The sequence below is a fragment of the Pan paniscus genome, chromosome 18 (genome assembly GCF_029289425.2).
Source record: "Pan paniscus chromosome 18, NHGRI_mPanPan1-v2.0_pri, whole genome shotgun sequence".
NCBI classification, from domain to species: Eukaryota; Metazoa; Chordata; class Mammalia; order Primates; family Hominidae; genus Pan; species Pan paniscus.
Window position 1 is genome coordinate 85,616,102 of NC_073267.2, and position 19,016 is coordinate 85,635,117.

The 19,016-nt window shown below is 39.5% G+C and overlaps 1 long non-coding RNA gene across 1 annotated transcript in view; it reads left to right on the forward strand.

Moving 5' to 3' along the window:
* LOC117976302 (uncharacterized) overlaps window positions 1-14,922 on the forward strand; it is a 114,366-nt gene extending 99,444 nt beyond the window's left edge. Inside the window, exons 2-3 of the long non-coding RNA XR_004666935.3 lie at window positions 1,910-1,951; window positions 11,341-14,922. This is a non-coding gene — a long non-coding RNA (uncharacterized LOC117976302). The remainder of the gene's footprint in view (window positions 1-1,909; window positions 1,952-11,340) is intronic.
* Window positions 14,923-19,016: the final 4,094 nt, after the last annotated feature.

A 19,016-nucleotide genomic window follows, 5' to 3' on the forward strand; every position in this document is an offset into this window, starting at 1 on the left:
AATTCACCAAAAAGTATGATGTTTACTGTAGGTATTTTATAGATCCCCAACATCAAATTAATGTTATATTCTGTTTCTACTTTGCTGAAAAAATTTTGTAATGAATTTCAAGTGCTTTTCTGGCACCTATTGAGAAGAATGTTTTGTATTTTTCATTTCTTCTATTGTGGTAAATTACATTGTTTGGTTTTTCTAATGTGGAAACAATCTTGCATTCCTGGAATAAATTCAACTTGATTGTGGTGTATTATCTTTGTATGTAGTTATACAATTATTGCAATCAATTTTGCAACTATGTTCATGATGGATATTAGTCTGTAATGTCACTATTCTTGCAATGTCCTTTTTTGATTCTCATACGAAAGTTAGTCTGGCCTCATTAAACAAGTTGGGGCATGTTCCTTCTTTATTCTGGATATTAAAAAAATCTATTTGCTCTGTGCATCTTATAAATCATCAAATGTCTGAGGAGAAAATGGCCCAGAATATTGAATTCACTTTTCTGGGCCTCATGTCTCTCCAGCAAATTGGCTCCTTGAGTCCTGGCTGCCTTGGTAGGTCTCTGGTATCATGAACATGATATTTTCTATATTTTATTCATCTTTTAAAAATTTTCTTGGAGAAGGGTCCATTTTGCTGCAGAGTGGCCTATCATCGCTGGAAGTGGAAGCCTCTCCCTCATTTTTAACCCCATTTCTCCAGCTTTTGTTATTTTTCACAAAGGGCAGGTAGATCAAGAATTTTTCAGCTTGTGTGTTACAAATATTCATTAGAGACTTTTAGATTGCTGTCTGTGTTCACCTTCTTATGCTTGAATGGTTTAGGAATGAAGAAGAATATTTACTGAGACAAATGCTCTGTCAGTTTGACAATGCTCTTTTCAAACTGGGTGCCTCTCAAAGCAAGTTCTGTATGGTTCATTACTCGTTTGCTGCACTATCCTCATCTTTTAAGGTTTGCTTTAGGTGATGCTAGTCTGCAGAGGTTTCTGCTTTCTGTTACATGCAAAGTTTAGGTTTTTTTGTTTTTTGTTTTTTTTTAAGAAGTTTTAGGATAGTCAGGAAACATATTCTTCTTGGTTTCACTAATAAAGAATGCTTATTTTAATTTTGGTAAAATCTCATACAAACACACCCTGGAGGGATATTTTTGGGTGAAATCTGAATTAGTGTTACGTTATGCATGCGTGCACACACAATACTTCTGAAAGGTTAACTGAAAATTTTAATAAAATAATATTTTCACAGGTAAAAATATATTTTAGTAGCTTTTAGTGATAAAATTGCCTGGGAAAATAAAGTAACTCTTTAGAAATTATACTATTCAAGTTTTGAATAATAAATAAAAATGACTCAATTCTACTATCATGTTTAACGTAACTTCTAATATTTTATCAAAATAATTCCTAAGATTTAGTGGTGGTAATGATAATGGTAAACTGAATTCATAGACATGGAGTCATTTTCATCTAAAACAAAAGCAAATTATAACTTATGAATAAACACATTATCAGAATATATTTTTCATGAGCAAAACATATGGTCTGTTCATATAAGAGTTTGTTGGGGCCAGGTGAGGTGGCTCATGCCTGTAATCCCAGCACTTTGGGAGGGTGAGGCAGGCGGATCACTTGAGGTCAGGAGTTCGAGACCAGCCTGGCCAACCTGGTGAAACCGCATCCCTACTAAAAATATAAAAATTAGCTGGGTGTGGTGGTGCGCGCCTGTAATCCTAGCTACTTGGGAGACTGAGGCACGAGAATCACTTGAACCTGGAAGGTAGAGGTTGCAGTGAGCTAAGATCATGCCACTGTACTTCAGCCTGGGCAACAGGGTGAGACTGTCTCAAAAAAAAAAAAAAGTTTATTGGGACAGGAAGAAACCCTAATTCTTGTTTATTTGTTTTGCAGATGAGAAATTGGGGTTTTTCAGATGTGATTCCGTTGTCCAAGGTAAGAGTGAATGTGAGTTTTGGAGCTTGAACTCAGGTGTCTCCCTGTGTCATGATTCCTTCCCAAAAACTAACACTAGAAATAATCAGAACAGAGTGAGTTTGAAGCCTGACTCTGGTAATTACTAGGCACGCTGATTCATAAAATGTGGAGAATAACATCAGCAGAGACATTGTGTCGTAAGGATTAATGGAGTAGTTAGTGTGTGTGCTTGTAAGAGCTTACTAGGATGTCTGGTGCTTTTTAGGAGATCAACATATTTTCTTATACTCTCTGTAGAAGAGAATATTGTTTTCTGCTTGTGTGTGATACTAATTGCTTTGCTTATGTTCTAGATCCTCTTTTCTTCTTCTCCACCATCTGCTATCAGCTCCCCCACAGCCTTACCCCCTTCTCCACCTTTGTGATTTCCCAATTCCAACCTCTCTACAAGCACTTAGTGGACAACTCAGGTTGTCTCTCTTATTTAGAACAAAACATCTTCCATCCAATATATACTTACCCACCGTCTTTGCCCTCTTTTTCCCCTGTCAAGTTTCTTTGCAAAACGGTCTATATTTGTTGTCTTCATTTTCACCTCCTATTTTCTTGACAACCTATTACAAGACAATTTTGCCCTGGGCTATTCACCTGAAACCTTGGAATCATTGTGCATGCCTTTCTCTCCCTCTCCCTCAATCTTATACAGTCCAGTTCATTCCATATCCACATTCTTTCTAGATATCAATTTACTTTGTCCACAAATCTTTGTATTATTTTCATTTTTTGTATGGCTGATTCCAGTGTTAACCATAGTTCATGAAACAAATGTGGGACTTAGTGTTAGTTGCTATTGGCTTCTGAGCCCAGGCAACCGCTTTTTTGATGTTTCATGAATAATTTGCTTTAATGTGCTATGACTCAGTGTGTGTGCTTAATCTGGAAGATGGGAACAGTAAAAACTGTTAAACATGTGTTGTGAGGGATAAATGATAAAACTCATACAAATTGCTTATAATTTCCAGTCACAAAACAGGTATTTATATTTTTTGTTGCCTATTTTAAAATTCATGTACTTGTTTCTGAGACATTCTCTTCACTGACACCAATGTGATGTTGCTAAAATATTTATTTACACCTTAAAATCCTTATTAGTTTTCTGAGAAAACTCAAAACCTACTTATCTGACATCAAAGTGTAATCTGACAGCAAACAGGATCCTGTCACTCGCCAGTTTGATTTCTCTTCCACATCTTTTAGCCTTGCCATAGATCAAACTTCATTCAATAGCTATTGTTACTCATATTAAGCTCTTCTGTTTTGTACATGTAGTTGGATCTCCCTAGAAGGCTCTCACTTTTCTTACTTTTATCCTGCTTCCTTGCCATGTTCCAAGAACCAGTTTAAGCATCATCTCAAGAAGTGCTTGGATATAAAATAGGCAGAGAAGTTTCAATATTCCTGAAGTTTGAGAGAAAATAGACACAATACAATGGAACAAATAATGAAAAAATAATACGAGGAAAGTTTTTTGAAATAAAAGTATATGTGGACCGCCGGGCGCAGGGGCTCATGCCTGTAATCCCAGAACTTTGGGAGACCGAAGCTGGCGGATCACAAGTTCAGGAGATCGAGACCATCCTGGCTACATGGTGAAACCCTGTCTCTACTAAAGATACAAAAAATTAGCCAGACGTAGTGGCACGCGCTTGTAGTCCCAGCTACTCGGGAGGCTGAGGCAGGAGAATTGCTTGAACCCTGGAGGTGGAGATTGCAGTGAGCCGAGATCGTGCCACTGCACTCCAGCCTGGGCAACAGAGTGACACTCCATCTCAAAAAAAAAAAAAAAAAAAAAGTATATGTGGACCTATATATTGAAAGGACACATCACAGACATGGGAAAATTGACCAGAATGCTCAACTCTGAGATATATTATAGTAAAACCATTAGCCTTTATTGATAAAGAAAAACCTTTGAGCATCCAGGCAACAACACCAAGTCACATATTAAGGAACCATAATAAGTTTGACATTAGACTTTTTAATAGCAAAATTTTGTGACAGAAGACAATGGAGTAACATAATTAAGATGCTTAAAGAAAAAAAACAGAGAAAAGTGCATTATACTTGGCCAAACTGTCATTCAAGTATAAAACCTATTGTCAAACTTAGGAACTTTTGAAATTTTTGGGAACTTTTTTTAATGAACCAATCCTGAAGAATCTACTAGAGAATTTGTTCAAAGATGAAGATCTAACAACCATTTTATAAGAAATAAAGAATAATGAATAGCATATTAAAATGAATTCACAGAGTAAAATCAGCAAAATCCATGAGATGGAAACCCTGTAGGACAAATGATCAGAAATATTCAACAAATAAATTACCAACTAAACGAGACAGAAAGGGGTTGAAGAGAAGCATGGATTAAAAGAGACCTTAGAGACATGTCAATTAACTGCAATATATGAATCTGATCCAGCTTTTTGTTGAAAACGCAAATGTAAAATTTAAGAACCAGTTGGAGAAATATCAATATTGCTTGGATATTTGGTGATAAATAATTTTGTAGAGATGTTTTGATAGTGATTCCTATGGTTTGAATGCGTTCCCCAAAGTTCGCGTGTTGGAGACTTAATCCCCAATGCAACAGTGTTGAGAGGTGGGACCTCTGAGTGGTGATTAGGTTTTGAGGGCTCTGCCCTTGTGAATGGATTAATGTTGTTATTGTCTCTCTCATGACTGTGAGAATGGGTTTGTTATAAAAGTGAGTTTGGCCCTCTCTCGCCCTCTCTTGACTGTGAGAATGGGTTTGTTATAAAAGTGAGTTTGGCCCTCTCTCACCCTCTCTTGACTGTGACAATGGGTTTGTTATAAAAGTGAGTTTGGCCCTCTCTTGCCCTCTCTTTTGTGCATTCCCTCTTGCTCTTCCACCTTCCACCATGGGATGACACAGCAAGAAGTCCTTTGCCAGATGCTGGCCCCTCAATCTTGAACTTCCCAGCCTCCAGAACCATGAGCCAATACATTTCTGTTCATTATAAATTACCCAGTCTCAGATATTCTGTCATAGCAGCATAAAACAGACTAAAACAATGATACTGTGGTTTTATTTTAAAAAATGATGTAATATTGAAAAAATACATACTGAAATATTTAAGAGCATTAATATGATGTCTGGGTATTTTCTTCTAAATATTTTAGTGGAGGGGTATGTGGGTGGAGTACAAATGAAAGAAGATCGCAAAAGCTGTTTCATGGTTATGTGGGAATCCATTCATTTGTATTTTTTTTTCTGCTTTTTGGTGCAATTATAATTTTCCATAAGAAAAAAAATTAACCCTAAACAGATGGGACTTGTAGAGGTAGGAACACGTAATAGTGGAAAGCAGTAACAGATGGTCATCTGGTAGTTGGGGAGGGGCGGATTATGAAACTACAAAATGACAAAAATGTTACGAGCAGAGTTATTAGACTTACACCATTTAGCAGAAGGGCTGATACGCGTCAGTAGTCCCTGAGGACATTACTGTGTTACCTACGGGTCTAATAATTCATCTCACAAACAAAGATAATGAATAATCTAGCAAATGCTAAATTATGTTTTGCATAGACTGTTTCAGAAAGCAGAGGTTCAGTTAACATATTTTACAAAATTTTCATTAACATCTTGTCATGTTTGAGATTTCTCAGCATACAACACGATTTGATCCAGAATCCCCACGACACTGTGGCATATGTCTGAGATGATGTAGGAGCAATGGAAATGCACTGCTAAGATCTCCATCAAGAGAACCTGCTGCTGATAGCACCGTTGACTGACAGCACCAGCTGCCACCACTTGGGTTCCTCCCTTGCATTCATGCTGAGACCATGCTTCTCCTGGGCTGCTTTCAGTCAATGACTGAGCATGGTGGGGGCTATTACTACAGGCCCATTTTTGCCTAACTCAGAAGTCCTTTAACAAGCAGCTTTTGATCAGGGACACTTCATTGGCCTGGTTGAAGTTTTTGCAAAAGTGGGCTGTGGAATGTGGAATGTGGAATGTGGAATTCTTCCTTCCCTCTTTTCTTTCACAGCTATCATCCTGCCTCACTGTCTGAGGCTCTCTCAACTTTCTTCTACTCCATTCCTTTTTATCTGTCACAGGCATTTCCCCCAGTAAACAGCCTGTGTATCTAACCTTGAATTGGCTCTGCGTCTAGGAAGAATCAAACTGTCAGAGACAGGCACTGAGAAGATCAGTTGAGAACACTCCTTGAGAACTCAATTGGGTCTTCTCGTTTTCCATTTCAAAAAGGCAGTAAGAGAACTAAATCAGCAAAGAGTGAATTATCATGCTAAGTTCTCAAAAAAGGCTTGATTCTTGATGAAGACAGCCAGGGGACTCTGAAACTTCGCTTTGGATTTATGCATACGGTTAACTCTCATTGCAGGGCCGGTGGTATTTTGAATTTATTACTTTCTGATTGGGCATTACTTTTTTTTTTCTTAGGGCACAAAGGACTATCTTGAATGACATGGTTTTCTAATACCTACAAGCTTTATATCTTTAATTACTCATCAGAGAAGGCAGGAAATAAAGTAGTTCCTAAGCATATACATATTTCAGGTATCTATTTCTGGAAAGAAGATTTTTTACTTGTTTTTAATTTGTTTTTTCTTTTTGCTGATATCCTTTTGATTATTCACCCCCATCCAATTATCTCACCCTTTTGAGGTGGGCCTAGCTCTTGATGGTGGTGGGTAAGGCGCAAACAGAGTAGTCTGTGCAGCCACCTGCCACAACATGTAGCAACCCAAGCTGATGCAGAAAAGCTTCCTGGAGAGTGATCTCCATCCTGCTCAGGGTTCATCTTTAGCCCTCATGTGACAGTCCTGGCCGAAAGGAACTGGGTGAGTCAATGTACTTTAGGATATCCTGTCTTAGTTGTTGTGGTTAAAAACCTCACCTGCAAAAGAAACAGCAGGCTGGCACCATGTCTGAGACATATATAAGTTCTCTGGCTGAACACATTTTCTGATAACTGGATAACAGAGTCATGGCTTGTCAATATGACTCCAGCCATTATCATTGACACAAAATCCTTTCTAAACTTCACCCTATCTCCTCCCTCCTTTTGGGGTCTTAAGACTTCCAGGGCCACACATTCCCGACCTATTTTTCATGTCTGCATCTTCAAGATGTAGATTGAGTCATGTCTAATTCTATTTGAATAAGTTTTATTTCTTCAAAGCAAATCCATCAAACCAGATATGTCTCAATGTGTAACAGTACAGAGATTTTGCTAATGTGTATTTTCTATGTATATATTTCTTAATATAACTTTGTATTTTAATAAAATAAATGTCCTTACTGATCTTGTCAGGATATTCAAATTTAGCTTTATTTTTTCTTTTATCATGAGCACTAAGTATATGCAGACTCTACTGGCAATACTGTTATAGTGATGTATACCCTTAAATTCTCAATGTTTCCTTTGGGGCAAGAATAAAATGTATTGTCTTTTTAGCATTTTGGTGCTATACTCATGCAGACAAGGACAAGCATTCAAAACCTGGTGCAAAAGTCATCCATCTTGAGTTGAAGGACAAAAAAGAAAGCATATGGCAGTTACATATTAAAAAATCAGAAATTATACTTCCTAACACTTTGGCCAACATGTTTTAAATCCATATTTGGTATGACAACATATGGCCCAGAACATCATTGTTTCTAGGATGGGATTAGAAAAGGAAAGGTCACTCAAACTGGGAAAGATATATATATATATATATATATGTGTGTGTGTGTGTGTGTGTGTGTGTGTGTGTGTGTGTGAGTATATCTATATCTATCTATCTATCTATCTATCTATCTATCTATCTATCTATCTATATATATTTGAGATGGAGTCTTGCTCTGTCACCCAGGCTGGAGTACAGTGGCACGATCTTGGCTCATTGCAACCTCTACCTCCTGGGTTCAAGCGATTCTTCTGCCTCAGCCTCCCGAGTAGCTGGGATTACAAGCATGCGCCGCCACGCATGCCTGGCTGATTTTTGTATTTTTAGTAGAGAGGGAATTTCACCATGTTGGCCAGGCTGGTCTTGAACTCCTGACCTCAAGTGATCTGCCTGCCTCGGCCTCCCAAAGTGCTGGGATTACAGGTGTGAGTCACCATGCCCAGCTGAGATTGATTTTTAAAACTGATACTAGAACAGGTAAGAGAAGAGTTAGTATAATTGGAGTTAAAGTGAGAAAACACAATCCTGACCCCATGATTTTAAAAAGGTCAAGCTACCCCTGTTGTGACCCTCATTCCAAGTACTATTCAAGTGAAACAATCTCAGGGATGTAGCTGGCACCAATGACCTTTTTGTTCTCCTTTAGTGAAAGAAATCTAGGCACCTTCGGCTGGGCTTGGTGGCTCACGACTGTAATCCCAGCAGTTTGGGAGGCCGAGGCGGGTGGATCACCTGCGGTTGGGAGTTCGAGAGCAGCCTGACCAACATGGAGAAACCCTGTCTCTACTAAAAATACAAAAAATTAGCTGGGCGTGGTGACTCATGCCTGTATTCTCAGCTACTCAGGAGGCTGAGGCAGGAGAATCGCTTGAACCCAAGAGGCGGAGGTTGTGGTGAGCCGAGATCGTACCATTGCACTCCAGCCTGGGCAACAAGAGCAAAACTCCATCTAAAATACACACACACACACACACAAACACACACACACACACACACGCACACACAAAAGAAATCTAGGCACCTTCAAAAGTAGCTGGCTCTAAATCTTGGAGTAGAAAGAAACAGGAAAAGCCTCCATTTATTTTGTTTTTTTTTTTTCATAATGTAATTAGAATTTTAAGGATCTGCTGAGATGTAGAAAACAGAAAAAAAAGGATCAGACTTAGGTGTTACAGGGATCTTCCCCTTATCCACAGTTTGCTTTCTGTAATAGTTTGTTATCTGCCATCAACTGTGGTCTGAAAATACTAAATGGAAAATTTCCGAAATAAACAATTCCTAAGTTTCTGATTGCACATCCTTCTGAGTAGTGTGATGAAATCTTGCACTGTCCCGTTCTGTTTCCAGCGGGTCTATGCTGCATACACCATTTGCCTGTTGGTCACTTAGTGGCCATCTCTGTTATTAGATTATCAGATTTACAGATCACAAGAAGGGTGAGTACAGTACAATTAGTTATTTTGAGAGAGACAGACCACATTCCGTAACTTTTAGTATGGTATATTGTATAATTGTTCTATTTTATTATTAGTCATTGTTAGTCTGTTACTGTGCCTAATTTATAAATTAAACTTTATCATAGGTATGTATGTATAGGAAAAAAAGAAATATATTTAGAGTTCAGTACTATCCAGGGTTTCAGGCATCTACTGGGGGTTTTGGATTGTATTCCCTGAGGATAAGGGGGACTACTGTAGTGAGAGATGTAAAGAGAATTCTCAAAGGATCTTCTTAAAAATCTCTGCTTAATTTCAGAATTGCTTGGTTTTAAAACAACATTTATTGGCTGGGCTTTGTGGCTTATGCCTGTAATCGCAGCACTTTGGGAGGCAGAGGCGGGCGGATCACTTGAGGTCAGGAGTTCAAGACCAGCCCTGCCAACATGGTGAAACCCCATCTCTACAAAAAATGCCAAAAATTAGGCCAGATGCAGTGGCTCACACCTGTAATCCCAGCACTTTGGGAGGCCGAGATGGGCGGATTGCCTGAGGTCAGGAGTTCAAGACCAGCCTGGCCAACATGGTGAAACCCTGTCTCTGCTAAAAATACAAAAATTAGCCAGTCGTGGTGGCACATACCTGTAATCCCAGCTACTCGGGAGGCTGAGGCAGAAGAATTGCTTGAGCCCAGGAGGCAGAGGTTGCAGTGAGCTGAGATCGTGCCACTACACTCCATCCTGGCCGACACAGCGAGACTCTGTCTCAAAAAAAAAAAAAAAAAAAATTAGCCAGGGTGGTGGCACATGCCTGTAGTCCTAGCTACTCGGGTGGCTGAGGGACAAGAATCACTTGAACTTGGGAGGCTGAGGTGGCAGTGAACCGAGATCGTACCACTGCACTCCATCCTGGGAGAGAGAGTGAGACTCTGTCTAAAAAAAAAAAAATTAAATAAGTATAAGTAAAAATAAATAACATTTATGAAGCCACATTTTGTAAATGTTCTTGGCCTTGCACCTGGACTCTAAAGTTTTAAAATTTGAATGTATATTCTATGAAGGTGCTCTGGATTGTGCTTTGTTTTGCTTTGCCTCTCCAGAAAACAATACATGCAAGTTGTTTTAGAAAATGTTCTACTATCATTTATTTTATTGTTTGCTTATTTTGATTTTATCATCTTTCTCCCATACCTTAAAGTCTAATTGCTAATTATCCTTTCCTCAAATTCTTAAGATGAAAACAAAGTTGATATCTCACTCACTTCGATTTGATGCACTTTACCTTCCATAGCAAATATTTATTACATCCGTAAGTATCATATACACTATAAACCTAATTGTCATTACAAACTGGAAGTGTGCATTATCTATTGTCTTAACAAGATTACTTTGAATTATTGTTTTCTTCTATCTTTTGTGAAAGCATGTTATTTGTCTCTCTAAAACTTGTCAGATAGTGTTGTTTTAACTTAAACACTTTGGAATTTTTTGGTAGACATGAACACTTTTCACTTTAGCATGAAAAAAATCTCACTCCCGATCTGGGAATATTCTTAAGCAATTACTCTGATTAAAAGACAATTTAGTTAAATTATCTTGCTTTTTGCCCTCTGTGTTGGCTGATGAATTTTCACGACTGAACGTATCCCCCTGTCACCCCAACTCAGATCAAGATCGAGACTTTACCAGCCACCCCTTCTCCTGTTCACTAGTTGCCTTCTCCTAGTTACCATCACCTCAAGTTAAGCACTTCCCTGACTTCTAAAATTATAAATTAGTTTACCTGGCTTAAAAAACTTTATTTAATGTATATTTTTACCTGGCTTTTATTTACTCAGTGCTATGTTTGGTAGATTTATTTTTGCTGTTCTGAAACAAAATATCCTCCCTATCTTAGAATATTCCACTGCATGAATATTTACTTATGCAGCTATTGATAGACATCTGGGTAGTTTCTTCTTTCTTCTAAGCTAAACATATGCACACCCTTTAGCCCAGCAATTTTATTGCAGGTATATAACCAACTGAAACGTTTATGCATATTCACTAAAAGACAGCTATTAGAATGCTTATAGTAGCAATATTTGTACTATCCTTAATGTACATTACTACCTGCATTATACGGATATTTGTATTTTGCAGAACCATTTTGCATGTGTGATTCTGTGAGACATATAAATAAAACCTGTTTATCTTTTAAAAGGCAAAGAGACCCTTTAAACCAATGGTCTTTTAATTCTCATTCCAGGACAAGACAAAGGCAATGGGCAGAAAAATGTACAGCCATTTCTGTCACACTGAGAATCAAGCCTGGATTGCCTCCAGTGAGAAGATGATACAGGACTATTATAAGGACAAGATTTTTCAGGATAAGACACAGTTCTCATGTGTTCAGACAGATTGCTTTTCAAATCACTCTGTATAGGGATGGGTTAAACCCAGCTCTAAAATAAATATTTATATGCCCTAAAGTTTCCAACTAGGAAGGCAGAAAGGCTCAGATATCAATGACCAGCATGGGCAGTGACATGGGTGAAATGTGGTGTTGCTGGCATCAAATTTTCTCAGCTTTCAACTATTCTCTATTTTTCTAGAGGATTGAATACATCCTGATATTTGAGAACCGGTTGTTAGGCAATGCATTTGAATTATTAATAAGAATGAAGAGGTAACCATGGCAAGAGAGGAAAAAAATAAAGCTAGCTCTCCAGGTTGCGGAGATGGTACCTGCAAACTGCTAAGATACATAAAAGCAAGGGAATACAACTTAGAGCATAGATGCTTAAATGCACTTCCTTTCTCTCATCCACTACCTTAAAGGTAGCAATTATGCTTTATGTGTCCATGATAACAAATGTCTTCTCCATTCATCTGTGGCTAGTAGCTTACAAGGCAAAGATTGCACACAAGGTGACAGGTTTGCTCTCCTCCCTTCCCCACCCCCACTCCCGCACATCCCCCTGTAAGAGGGACCTCTCATCCACGTCTCCCAGAGATTACTGCAATTAGCATGTTTCCTATCAACCCTTCCTGTAAATCTTTGGTTCAAGGAAGTTTCCTTCCATCCCTCACCTAGAAGAAAGTAGACAAAAACACAGGCTCAGCACTTTCCAAGTCAAAAAATATAGTCAGGTCCTCACCAAACATGGGCAATTCTCTGCTCTTTATCTACGCATTTCCTCAACCTTACATTGACTCAAGGAAGATATGCTTCCCCTTAGGAGAGCCAAGTGAGTTAGAAACCATTGTCATAGTGTGCCCAAGTGTGAAAATTATTAAAGTACCCTTTTGTACAGCTCCTGGATGAGAGGAGACAATAGCTGGTAGGGCTGGAGTGCAGGTCTTTAATCTTCTATAGGAGTCACTCGTAAAATTTGATTCGTTCAATAGAAGGGGTGCTGGAGTACCTGCTAGAAGTCAGGCCCACCCTGTGCTCTGTACTTGTCTGTACTTGACACACATTTCTCTTGAGGGCCTTTTTTTTTTTTTTTTTTTTTTGGTGGACTTTCACTCTTGTTGCCCAGGCTGGAATGCAGTGGCGCGATCTCGGCTCACTGCAATCTCTGCCTTCCAGGTTCAAGTGATTCTCCTGCCTCAGCCTCCCTAGTAGCTGGGATTACAGGCACCCGCCACCAGACCCAGCTAATCTTTTTGTAATTTTAGTAGAGACGGGGTTTTGCCATGTTGGCCAGGCTGGTCTTGAACTCCTGACCTCAGGCGATCCGCCTGCCTCGGCCTCCCAAAGTGCTGGGATTACAGGCATGAGCCACCGCACCCGGCTGTCTTGAGGGCCTTTTGGACTTAGGAGGAATCCAGATCACATAGAGAGATACTCCGTTGTAGGGTAGAGTAACACACAGGGAACACTGAGATGAGGGGTCCTCCTCCTTGCCTAAACAAGTCAGGAAACATTTGCTGAGGAGGGGGCCTTGAATGTGGTAGGGGATCTACAATGCTGTCCACCCTGCTGGTGATAACTCCTTGAAAGCTTATAGCCTTGTTACCTTGCTCACCAAACTACAATGGATCCCCAGAATAATAAATCCAAATTCTTTTGATGGCAACTGAACACCCTAATTACCATTCAGCATGGTTCTCTTGCTCTTCCCTTCAAGCAATACTAGTTTCTATTCCTCCTGCTTATCCTTCCTCCTGTGCTGCCATTTAAAATGTATATTTTTCCAACTGCCGCTTATTCAAATCCTCTATTTTCTTTCATAGTCCAGCTAAAGGCTTACTTTCTCCAAGAAACATCTGGTTTCATACACATATTTCTTTCACTATACCTTCCGCCTCTATTGCAATGTCATAAATTTGTTCTGATGTTATTTTGAAACAGTTTCTGTTGTGTAAGAGTACCTTGTCTCCCTACAGGGATAAAATTCCCAAAGACAATAAATTCAGCGTTCTAGCAGATAGTTCAAAGAGCAGGAGGTTATGAGAGAGAGTACCTCCCCTCCCTGATCCTCAACTCTCAGGCTGAGCTGTTCTCTGGATAGTGCAGCAGCTAAAGTCTTGGTTTCAATGAAGATACATTTCCCCATCCCCAGAACCTGTGCGGAGGAGCGGTCCTCTAATGTGGTGTTGGTGAAGAAGGATTCGAGAGGGAAACACCAGGAAGCCCACAGCTCCATTTCCCCTCCCAGATTCTACAGATGCAGGGTGGGTGGTCTCTAGGGAGACGTCTCCAGAACTAAGATGTATTAGTTTCCGAGGACTGCCGTTACAAACACACAAACTTGGTGATTTCATAGAAGTTTGTTCTTGTATAGTCTAGAGCCCAGATGTCCAAAATCAAGGACCATGCTTCCTCCAGAAGCTCCAGGGAAGAATCCGCTGCATACCCTCTCCTGGCTCCTGGTAGCTGCTGGCTGTCCTTGGTGGACTCTGGCTTATAGCTGCATTACTCCAATCTCTGTCTCCTTGGTCATATGGCCTCTTTCTCTTCTCTCTGTCAAATAAATCTCCCTTACGCATCTCTTATAAGGGAACATCATTGAATTTAGGGCCCAACCAGATAGTGCAGGATGACCTCTTCATTTAACAGTCCTTCATTTAATTACATCTGCAAAGACCCTTTTCCAAATAGAGTCACATTCAGAAGGTTCTGGGAATTTGGACACGAACCTTTTTGCAGGCCGTCATTCAACACCGACTACATCAGGTTTCTGACAGTACCATGGTAATCGAATTCTCGGAATTTTCCTCTAACCATGGTGATTTACGAAGCATACTCATCATTCAGCTTAAGAATGACAAATAATAAAGTCACTTTCTGCTCCTGAGTTATTGGCTGAAATGTATACAAGGAGCATTTGCAAAGTGCTTTCACGAAAAAAAAAGATAAACTAACTCTGCCCTCAAGGATATTATAATCCAGTAGGAAAAGTAAATATGTACACAAGTTTAGGAGAGTTGAATGAAGGTGAAAAACACAACACTGTGAAGCAAGACTAGGGAGAGAATAAAAGCTGTTCCTTTTCTCTCTCTTTCTTCCCCCACAGCACTCTTGCTGGCATGCATTCAAACACCTTATGCACATCACAACTGTCCCATTAGCTGATGCTTTAGGTCACTTCTTTCATGGATGCTGAAGGCCAATGGATACCCTTTGATAAATGTGACTTTCTGGAGTTCCCATGAGCCCCAAATCTGAACCTGTCATACAGAAAATTTATATTAAATATATGGCAAATGCCTCAAAATCTCAAAGAAAAGCCAAAGTGAATAATACTATTTTTTCAGATTTATTTTCTTTAGTAATGTGAGTCTATGGATAATTTTATATAAAGAAGATATATATTATGTGCAATAAATACATATAAATGACATATAAATGATTTATGCATAATGTCTACTCTTTATAGAGCTTCTGTTGCCTGTATTTTATACAGGACTGGAAATAGATACACATGCAATATTATCTACCACTAAAAATTTTTAGCAATTTTAACTTCTCCTTTGTGGGAGCTTTCAGATTTCCATTTCTGTCTTTATCCACAATTCTGTGCCTTTATCCATGCAAAAGTAACATTAAATCACTTCCACATAAGGACTTAGCTTCCACTGCCAGCTCGGGGTCAACAGTCAGGGCTGAGATGGAAAGAAGTGCTGATTAATAGGGCTTTAAAGACTGGTTCAGATGTCTTAACACAAAGACAAATATCTGAAATGGTTCCACATTTTTTCAGTGGCTCAGAACTTCATTTACAATCATTACTTCTAGCCAAATTACATTGGACTACAATTTCCCAGTGACAAAGGCATGTTTCCTTAAGTTTCTTTTTGCCCTTCAAGGACAATCCAAGGAGACAGTTAATTCATTATAGATATACAGAAAGAGCATAAGGAAACGGGGAAAGGGACAGTCTCCTTAGAGAATCTGGGAGAACATAACGGATTGTACATTATATTTAAAGAGCAGACAGAAGGAGGAGCACAGTGGAATGCCTTAATAAACACGATGGGCTGCTTGAAAAAGAAGGTGGCTTCATCCTACATGGGTACAGATTTTTTCACAAAGCGTTTCTGTTTTTAAAGGACTTATCTTTCTAACCCTGAGAGGTTAGCACAAGTTAAATAAGAAAATCTTATTCATCAAAGTCAAAATGACAGTATCTATAGATTCTATGCCTTGTCCCCTACCCCAGTTCCCCATATACAAAGAGTGCTTCCTAAGAGGAAAATGACCTAAAGTGGTAGAATTTTTTAATTTTTGAGGCAAAGTTTTGTTCTTGTCGCCCAGGCTGGAGTGCAGTGGGGCAATCTCAGCTCACTGCAACCTCCATCTCCTGGGTTCAAGCGATTCTCCTGCCTCAGCCTCCGGAGTAGCTGGGACTACAGGTGCGTGCCACCACGCCCAGCTAATTTTTGTATTTTTAGTAGAGACGGGGTTTCGCCTTGTTGCCCAGGCTGGTCTCAAACTCTTGACCTTAGGTGATCTGCCCGCCTCGGCCTTCCGAAGTGCTGAGATTACAGGTGTGAGCCACTGCATCTGGCCAGTAGAATTTTGTTTAATGAATTGCTCTCACTGTCTTATAAATTAAAAGGCACCGTATTGTCAGTTTATCAAACTATCAACATGGATTGAGATGCAGTTCTCATATGCCTGCTGGATTTGAGTTGTTAGCTCAAGGCTGATTATCTAACAATTTTTTCAGTGAAAGCAAAGCCCAGGAGCTATAGATTCCGAGAATCTATCCTTCAGAAAGGCCAGCAGAATACTGCTTTGTGAGAGTGCTGTGTTTCCTCAGCCACCCCACTCAGAGCAAAGCTTTTGGTAGCAGCTCTCTGTTAACTACAAAGCAATAATTTGAAGAATATGTAATTAAAAAATCAATGTGTCTCCCTATGTTAAAAAAATTCTGTCTTCTCTTTCCCTATTGAATTTTTCTGAAGAAGGAAACTTGTGGTGCAAAGGAGGACTCTAATTTTTAGCAAAATATCTATAATACAGCATGTCCAAGTCTGCAAACTTGTTTTTAAACTGATACCAATTCACATATACATGTTTTTCCAAAGAATGCTTATCAATTTATTTGTCCTTTGGATCTAAGTGAGGGGCATTCCACAGAGACGTGGAAGGTGGAAAAGAAACAGAGCCAATAATTCTCATGTAGCAATAGTGGACAGAGTGAGGGTTTTAGCAAATGGCAGACCTGACAATTTGCCAGGATTTCAGAATGTTCTCCCGCGTATCATCAGCTTCAGGAATGTAGGCAAACGGATTTGCTGGCAGAGGTGCCTTAAAATTCCTGAACTTACTAGAGATATTTTCTCCTTTGACCCCTTCATTCATTTTGAAAGCCTTTAATTCCCTATTTAATTCCTATTCAGCTTGAAATACCTAGTGTGATTTCCATTCTCTTAACTAAATTTCAACCAATTGAGTAAGGAATAAAAATTATCCTCAGATCAACTGCTATGATGTTTAAAATGTGAAACTGTAAATTTTATTTAACTCAAACAACTATGGTGACAATTAATGTTCCTACTAAGTTAGATAATTGTGGTCATTTCCAAACATGCTTCATCCTCTGACACAATCAGGAATCATGTGATCATGTGATTGGCTGATTGACCTGCATCCATTTAACCACGGGGCTCTGTACCTCACATAGAGCACATCACTGAATGTTGACATGATTCCATCAATCATTTAATATAATCTTCAGTTTATATTTGAGGACATCAAGGCTTAGAGATGTAGCATGACTTGTCCCAGGTTTCACAGCCAGGAAGGACGGGAATTTGAAATCAAATCAGATACCGTGTTAATGTCCAAACCCCCAACCCTTCCTGCCACATTAACTGACTTTTTTACCATAGCTAGTAAGTAATGTTGCAGAGTGATCATTATGATCATTTTTGATAATCAACATAAGGTAACGCTATACCAAGCAACCACTGCGCCAACCAACTATACAACGGTATAGTTGTATACCATTCGTATACCAACACTATACAATGTTTTGTGACAGCATCAGCATTCTTAGTCTTTGCCAGACATTGTGGAAGTTTGCCCAGCCAGTTTTTGGTAGTAGATATGTGTTTTCAGAAATGCCATGAGAGCCGACAACATGGATGCCAGGAGAAGGGGCTCTGAAGAGTCAGGAAAGCTCTAACAAGGGGCTGACTAAAGGATCTGGATTTAGCGGCCAGGCACAGTGGCTCACACCTGTAATCCCAGCACTTTGGGAGGCCGAGGTAGGCAGATCAGTTGAGGTCAGGAGTTTGAGACCAGCCTGGCCAACATGGTGAAACCCCCTCTGTACTAAAATACAAAAATTAGCCGGGCGTGGTGATGGATGTCTGTAATCCCAGTTACTTGGGAGGCTGAGGCATGAGAATCGCTTGAACCCAGGAAGTGGTGGTTGCAGTAAGCCAAGATCGCGCTGATCTGGATTTAAAACAACAACAACAAACAACAACAACAGCAACCACAAAAACATTACTCCCCAGATCTCATTTCACTAGGAGACATACTCCCTGTATTCTCTTGGGTCTTCTATGAAACATACATATCGACATATTTTCTTCCAAGGACTATCAGTTCCATCAACTTCCTTAATGCAATTCTGGAAAATTTGAGGCTCTTACAGGAAAGACATGCTTTTGTTTTTTTGCTGGGAACATTGCAGCAGAAGAGCTTTCTGTCTGGCAGGCTCCCTACTCAAAAGATGCCCACTGGACTTCACAGTGAGAGGTTTGGCTTCACCTGGGGGCAGGAAATTGTATCACTAGCAATTTTCCCTGCCAGTCCTTCTACATGACAAAGCACATATGGATGCAAATAAGCTAATCCTTCTCTGGAAGAGCAAGCTGCACCTGGAAGTCAGCTCATAGGCATGCCAGATGGAGAAGATGTGATTGTGAGGTACCTGGGGAACTGCCACAAAGCAGACTGGGAAAATCCCCACCTGGGCTGCCTGAGATAACACCTAATCATCTACTGGGATAATTGACCTCTGAAAGGCATACATGCTAATAGTAGAATCAAGTCACTAGCTTATTAAACTCTTAAAAGGTTAGGAATATTTGACTATGGATTAGGGAATTCCTGACGATGAAAAGCCATCAAAGTTCAAATAAATTAAAAAAATGTAAGTCTACAGGAAGATATTGTGAATCCTGTTGGGTGGGAAAAAATATACTTAGGGAAAGGTCACCTCTCAAATAATAGAATAGGGAATTTCCATGTAGAGTCCGATGGATCTTTGCAAAAATTTGGAATGTCCCCCAACTATCACCAAACCACCAAAATAGTGATGTTGGTACAGAATATCATTAAAAACAGAAAAATATTCCTACTATAGTTGGTCAATATGTGGTCTAACTCACTTTCCAAAACATACCCTCTTTTATTTCTCTGTCTACCGTGAATTTCTTAATGACAAGAGGTGGTTTTAAAATACGTCTGCGATA